The sequence below is a fragment of the Ambystoma mexicanum genome, unplaced genomic scaffold (assembly GCF_040938575.1).
Source record: "Ambystoma mexicanum isolate Mex_15411 unplaced genomic scaffold, UKY_AmexF1_1 Mex_scaf27, whole genome shotgun sequence".
NCBI lineage: Eukaryota > Metazoa > Chordata > Amphibia > Caudata > Ambystomatidae > Ambystoma > Ambystoma mexicanum.
In genome coordinates this window covers 920,365-927,712 of record NW_027182441.1, presented here as the reverse complement: position 1 = coordinate 927,712, position 7,348 = coordinate 920,365, and positions in this window count along the sequence as shown.

The following is a 7,348-nucleotide window of genomic DNA, read 5'->3' as shown; positions in this document are numbered from 1 at the left end:
GGAATCGACAAATGTGCAACGGGGGAAGTGTAGAGACTCCACTCATTACCATATGCTAGTGGCTAAGGCTGATGGGAGGCAAGATGTTTTGGATAAGAGAAGCAGATCCCTGAGACATGAGGACCCCATGCCCCCATTCAGCTGCCATAGTACATAGGTTGGCAGGCTTGTCCCTGAGTGAAACCTCACTCTAATTTGCTCAGGTACTGCGCTGAGTGTCCAACTCAGACATTTGCCCGCCAGGGCAAAGCCCGCCAGGCGTTTGTAAGGCGATCGGGGCAGGGGCCAGAATCTCTGGCGCTTTCGCCCAGAAATCTATTCCAGTGTCTTCTGCAGTCCTCAAACTCTTCTGACACTGCGCACACAGCCAAAGGACAGAATGAAATGGAATGAAATCCCCTGCCGCGCCATTCCCCTGGTTTTGTAGCTGTTCCACAACTTCAGTTTCAAAATGATGTTGAAATACTGCCAGTGGTTCTTCGTGGTGAAATGAGGAGCAGGACAGATAAAAGGTGGAGACTGAATACCTTAAAGTGCCCTGTGAAGCTTGGTGTGCCATCCGTTAGGCCTAGAGGGGTGCTGTATCTGCAGGAAGGTAAGCAGTCATTGGGAGAGGTTTGGGGCAGACGGATAGGACGGCGATCCAGTAACAATTCAATCTGGAGGAGGCCCTTCAGGGTGTCCAGTATGTGTGATGCAGAGGGATAGCTATGCTGTCCAAAGACTAACGCTTTACAGTGCAGTATGTGCAATGTAGGAGGCTTGCTTTGCTGTCGGAAGCCAGACCATGTGTGAATGAAGCTTGCAGTGTGGTTGTGCCCATTCTCTGTGACAGGAGTTTGCCCTGCTGCACCCGTTCACTAGGAGGGAAGCCCATGCTGTAGCACTGTGTGAGTGAAGCTTCCCCTGCTGTTGCCCTGGCAGGACCTGCCATGTAGTGTGACACTCAGATGTCTGTTAAAGCTGGGACAGTGAAGCAGATTTGTCGGGGTCGTGCACTGTTCCTGGTTCATCCTTGATGCCTCGGAAATATGCTGAGGAGGGTTTTAGTGGAGCTAGACATGTGAACAGCATGTCCCAAATGGCATGACACATGTTGCTTTTCTATATGTACAGAGCTTAAAACGGTTTGTAGGAATCATCAAGAAGGAAAGGACATTCCAATAAAACGCCCTTTCCTGCTCTGAGCCCCAGCCCTGGGGCCCCGGGGCCCCGGGGGGGTCGAGCTCTGGAGCAGCTCAGGAGAAGCTGAGCTGAGGTGTGCCTTTGCCTTGCAAGCTCCCAGCCCTGGGCCCAGGCCCCAGCGGCGGGGGAGGGGAGGCTGTCATTTCACAATGCTCTGCCCAGCCTGAGGGTTCCGTTGGCACGGCGACGGCAGCAGGTGAGCCCTGGAGCAGGGGGCATGGAGAGGTCAAGGCAGACAGAGCTGGGAGCCCCAGGAACAGGACCCAGGCCAGTGGAGGTGGCTCAGCTGAGCCCACCTGATCGCTCGAGGCCACTCCTCACAGGGCCTCTGCTGCTGTCAGAAGCCCTGGGGCCCTGCTACTGGCGGAGGAAGCATTCAGGCCTCAAAGGGCACCGGCCTTCTCTGAGGCCTGTGACTGGGCTCAAAAACAGAACATGTGAAAAACAGGGCCCAGACACTGCACTGAAGAAAGGTAGGTTCAGGTGTGAAAACAAAAGCACCAATAAGAAAGGAAAAAGCATAGCTCTTAATACACCCTCATCTGGACTTTGTGGCCAGTCCCTGTAGATTAATTTTCAGTCCCCTAGTCAAGGCTAGGGGTGGGCAAAGTTACCCTCACTACTGGTGGAACGATATTGCCTAAATTCGCCTCCAGCTCTGTTCTGTCTGCAGGGACATTTGTTAGCTGTTGTGCCAATTTTCTATGCAGATTTTGCTTCCTGAAATGTGTGTTTTCCCTGAAATATCATGTTTTTGACCCCTAAAACAAAATTTAATGGAAAAAATCAATGTCTTGTGGCAAACCATCTGAAATGGTGTTTTTTTCACAAACTATCTGTTTTCAGTCTGAAACTTCTTGTGGCCACCAAAAAACATTTCCCATAAAAAAACGAATTTCAGGGAGAAAAAGCCTGAAATTGGCAATTTCTCTCTGTGGGCAGAGCAGGCGAAGTGGCAGAATTTGCCCAAAATTCTGCATTTTTTCTGCTGAGCAAATTATCGGCCACTTCGACCACCCCCTAGTCAAGGCCATGATATCTATGGACTTCAAGGGAAAGACACTTGCAGCACACAATCATCACCGTTCTAACACCTTCTCTATTTCCATTGACTTCATTGGGATCACCCACCCAAATATATAGCTCTTGCCGACTGGGAGACTCAACAGGATGAAATGTGTAAACCGAATGGTAGTGCGTAAAAAGGGCCAACGAAGGACGTCTTTCTCTTGTAATGTGAAGTGGAAAAAAACAAAGGTGAAGTAGTTCCTTGGTTTTGTAGACAGTAGGGGAATAGTTCTATTTTGATATTTGTTTTTGTACCATGCTCCGCTGCCATCATTTCCAGGGTCTCTAGGCACTCTGCAAGTCCTGAAAGAGAGGAGGGTGGGTGGGTGGGTTAGTGGGGAGAACGGGGAACATGCAAGCTAACTTTGCTGTTGTGTTGATGGGTGCAGGGGAGTGCTTGAGGGGATGCAACTTCACTTTTCTCTCATTGTGACTGTCAGAGCCTGCCCCCCCCCTCTCTCTCTCTCTCTCTCTTTCTCTCTCTCTATCTGGCTCCCTCTCTCTCTCACACATAGATACATTTACCCTGTCTGCCACAGAGCTCTGGGAATCGACAAATGTGCAACGGGGGAAGTGTAGAGACTCCACTCATTACCATATGCTAGTGGCTAAGGCTGATGGGAGGCAAGATGTTTTGGATAAGAGAAGCAGATCCCTGAGACATGAGGACCCCATGCCCCCATTCAGCTGCCATAGTATATAGGTTGGCAGGCTTGTCCCTGAGTGAAACCTCACTCTAATTTGCTCAGGTACTGCGCTGAGTGTCCAACTCAGACATTTGCCCGCCAGGGCAAAGCCCGCCAGGCGTTTGTAAGGTGTTCGTAAGGCGATCGGGGCAGGGGCCAGAATCTCTGGCGCTTTCGCCCAGAAATCTATTCCAGTGTCTTCTGCAGTCCTCAAACTCTTCTGACACTGCGCACACAGCCAAAGGACAGAATGAAATGGAATGAAATCCCCTGCCGCGCCATTCCCCTGGTTTTGTAGCTGTTCCACAACTTCAGTTTCAAAATGATGTTGAAATACTGCCAGTGGTTCTTCGTGGTGAAATGAGGAGCAGGACAGATAAAAGGTGGAGACTGAATACCTTAAAGTGCCCTGTGAAGCTTGGTGTGCCATCCGTTAGGCCTAGAGGGGTGCTGTATCTGCAGGAAGGTAAGCAGAAGCATGCTGACAGTCATTGGGAGAGGTTTGGGGCAGAGGGATAGGACGGCGATCCAGTAACAATTCAATCTGGAGGAGGCCCTTCAGGGTGTCCAGTATGTGTGATGCAGAGGGATAGCTATGCTGTCCAAAGACTAACGCTTTACAGTGCAGTATGTGCAATGTAGGAGGCTTGCTTTGCTGTCGAAAGCCAGACCATGTGTGAATGAAGCTTGCAGTGTGGTTGTGCCCATTCTCTGTGACAGGAGTTTGCCCTGCTGCACCCGTTCACTAGGAGGGAAGCCCATGCTGTAGCACTGTGTGAGTGAAGCTTCCCCTGCTGTTGCCCTGGCAGGACCTGCCATGTAGTGTGACACTCAGATGTCTGTTAAAGCTGGGACAGTGAAGCAGATTTGTCGGGGTCGTGCACTGTTCCTGGTTCATCCTTGATGCCTCGGAAATATGCTGAGGAGGGTTTTAGTGGAGCTAGACATGTGAACAGCATGTCCCAAATGGCATGACACATGTTGCTTTTCTATATGTACAGAGCTTAAAACGGTTTGTAGGAATCATCAAGAAGGAAAGGACATTCCAATAAAACGCCCTTTCCTGCTCTGAGCCCCAGCCCTGGGGCCCCGGGCCCCCGGGGGGGTCGAGCTCTGGAGCAGCTCAGGAGAAGCTGAGCTGAGGTGTGCCTTTGCCTTGCAAGCTCCCAGCCCTGGGCCCAGGCCCCAGCGGCGGGGGAGGGGAGGCTGTCATTTCACAATGCTCTGCCCAGCCTGAGGGTTCCGTTGGCACGGCGACGGCAGCAGGTGAGCCCTGGAGCAGGGGGCATGGAGAGGTCAAGGCAGACAGAGCTGGGAGCCCCAGGAACAGGACCCAGGCCAGTGGAGGTGGCTCAGCTGAGCCCACCTGATCGCTCGAGGCCACTCCTCACAGGGCCTCTGCTGCTGTCAGAAGCCCTGGGGCCCTGCTACTAGCGGAGGAAGCCTTCAGGTCTCAAAGGGCACCGGCCTTCTCTGAGGCCTGTGACTGGGCTCAAAAACAGAACATGTGAAAAACAGGGCCCAGACACTGCACTGAAGAAAGGTAGGTTCAGGTGTGAAAACAAAAGCACCAATAAGAAAGGAAAAAGCATAGCTCTTAATACACCCTCATCTGGACTTTGTGGCCAGTCCCTGTAGATTCATTTTCAGTCCCCTAGTCAAGGCTAGGTGTGGGCAAAGTTACCCTCACTACTGGTGGAACGATATTGCCTAAATTCGCCTCCAGCTCTGTTCTGTCTGCAGGGACATTTTTTAGCTGTTGTGCCAATTTTCTATGCAGATTTTGCTTCCTGAAATGTGTTTTTTCCCTGAAATATCATGTTTTTGACCGCTAAAACAAAATTTAATGGAAAAAATCAATGTCTTCTGGCAAACCATCTGAAATGGTGTTTTTTTCACAAACTATCTGTTTTCAGTCTGAAACTTCTTGTGGCCACCAAAAAACATTTCCCATAAAAAAACGAATTTCAGGGAGAAAAAGCCTGAAATTGGCAATTTCTCTCTGTGGGCAGAGCAGGCGAAGTGGCAGAATTTGCCCAAAATTCTGCATTTTTTCTGCTGAGCAAATTATCGGCCACTTCGACCACCCCCTAGTCAAGGCCATGATATCTATGGACTTCAAGGGAAAGACACTTGCAGCACACAATCATCACCGTTCTAACACCTTCTCTATTTCCATTGACTTCATTGGGATCACCCACCCAAATATATAGCTCTTGCCGACTGGGAGACTCAACAGGATGAAATGTGTAAACCGAATGGTAGTGCGTAAAAAGGGCCAACGAAGGACGTCTTTCTCTTGTAATGTGAAGTGGAAAAAACAAAGGTGAAGTAGTTCCTTGGTTTTGTAGACAGTAGGGGAATAGTTCTATTTTGATATTTGTGTTTGTACCATGCTCCGCTGCCATCATTTCCAGGGTCTCTAGGCACTCTGCAAGTCCTGAAAGAGAGGAGGGTGGGTGGGTGGGTTAGTGGGGAGAACGGGGAACATGCAAGCTAACTTTGCTGTTGTGTTGATGGGTGCAGGGGAGTGCTTGAGGGGATGCAACTTCACTTTTCTCTCATTGTGACTGTCAGAGCCTGCCCCCCCCCTCTCTCTCTCTCTCTTTCTCTCTCTCTATCTGGCTCCCTCTCTCTCTCACACATAGATACATTTACCCTGTCTGCCACAGAGCTCTGGGAATCGACAAATGTGCAACGGGGGAAGTGTAGAGACTCCACTCATTACCATATGCTAGTGGCTAAGGCTGATGGGAGGCAAGATGTTTTGGATAAGAGAAGCAGATCCCTGAGACATGAGGACCCCATGCCCCCATTCAGCTGCCATAGTACATAGGTTGGCAGGCTTGTCCCTGAGTGAAACCTCACTCTAATTTGCTCAGGTACTGCGCTGAGTGTCCAACTCAGACATTTGCCCGCCAGGGCAAAGCCCGCCAGGCGTTTGTAAGGCGATCGGGGCAGGGGCCAGAATCTCTGGCGCTTTCGCCCAGAAATCTATTCCAGTGTCTTCTGCAGTCCTCAAACTCTTCTGACACTGCGCACACAGCCAAAGGACAGAATGAAATGGAATGAAATCCCCTGCCGCGCCATTCCCCTGGTTTTGTAGCTGTTCCACAACTTCAGTTTCAAAATGATGTTGAAATACTGCCAGTGGTTCTTCGTGGTGAAATGAGGAGCAGGACAGATAAAAGGTGGAGACTGAATACCTTAAAGTGCCCTGTGAAGCTTGGTGTGCCATCCGTTAGGCCTAGAGGGGTGCTGTATCTGCAGGAAGGTAAGCAGAAGCATGCTGACAGTCATTGGGAGAGGTTTGGGGCAGAGGGATAGGACGGCGATCCAGTAACAATTCAATCTGGAGGAGGCCCTTCAGGGTGTCCAGTATGTGTGATGCAGAGGGATAGCTATGCTGTCCAAAGACTAACGCTTTACAGTGCAGTATGTGCAATGTAGGAGGCTTGCTTTGCTGTCGGAAGCCAGACCATGTGTGAATGAAGCTTGCAGTGTGGTTGTGCCCATTCTCTGTGACAGGAGTTTGCCCTGCTGCACCCGTTAACTAGGAGGGAAGCCCATGCTGTAGCACTGTGTGAGTGAAGCTTCCCCTGCTGTTGCCCTGGCAGGACCTGCCATGTAGTGTGACACTCAGATGTCTGTTAAAGCTGGGACAGTGAAGCAGATTTGTCGGGGTCGTGCACTGTTCCTGGTTCATCCTTGATGCCTCGGAAATATGCTGAGGAGGGTTTCAGTGGAGCTAGACATGTGAACAGCATGTCCCAAATGGCATGACACATGTTGCTTTTCTATATGTACAGAGCTTAAAACGGTTTGTAGGAATCATCAAGAAGGAAAGGACATTCCAATAAAACGCCCTTTCCTGCTCTGAGCCCCAGCCCTGGGGCCCCGGGCCCCCGGGGGGGTCGAGCTCTGGAGCAGCTCAGGAGAAGCTGAGCTGAGGTGTGCCTTTGCCTTGCAAGCTCCCAGCCCTGGGCCCAGGCCCCAGCGGCGGGGGAGGGGAGGCTGTCATTTCACAATGCTCTGCCCAGCCTGAGGGTTCTGTTGGCACGGCGACGGCAGCAGGTGAGCCCTGGAGCAGGGGGCATGGAGAGGTCAAGGCAGACAGAGCTGGGAGCCCCAGGAACAGGACCCAGGCCAGTGGAGGTGGCTCAGCTGAGCCCACCTGATCGCTCGAGGCCACTCCTCACAGGGCCTCTGCTGCTGTCAGAAGCCCTGGGGCCCTGCTACTGGCGGAGGAAGCATTCAGGCCTCAAAGGGCACCGGCCTTCTCTGAGGCCTGTGACTGGGCTCAAAAACAGAACATGTGAAAAACAGGGCCCAGACACTGCACTGAAGAAAGGTAGGTTCAGGTGTGAAAACAAAAGCACCAATAAGAAAGGAAAAAGCATAGCTCTTAA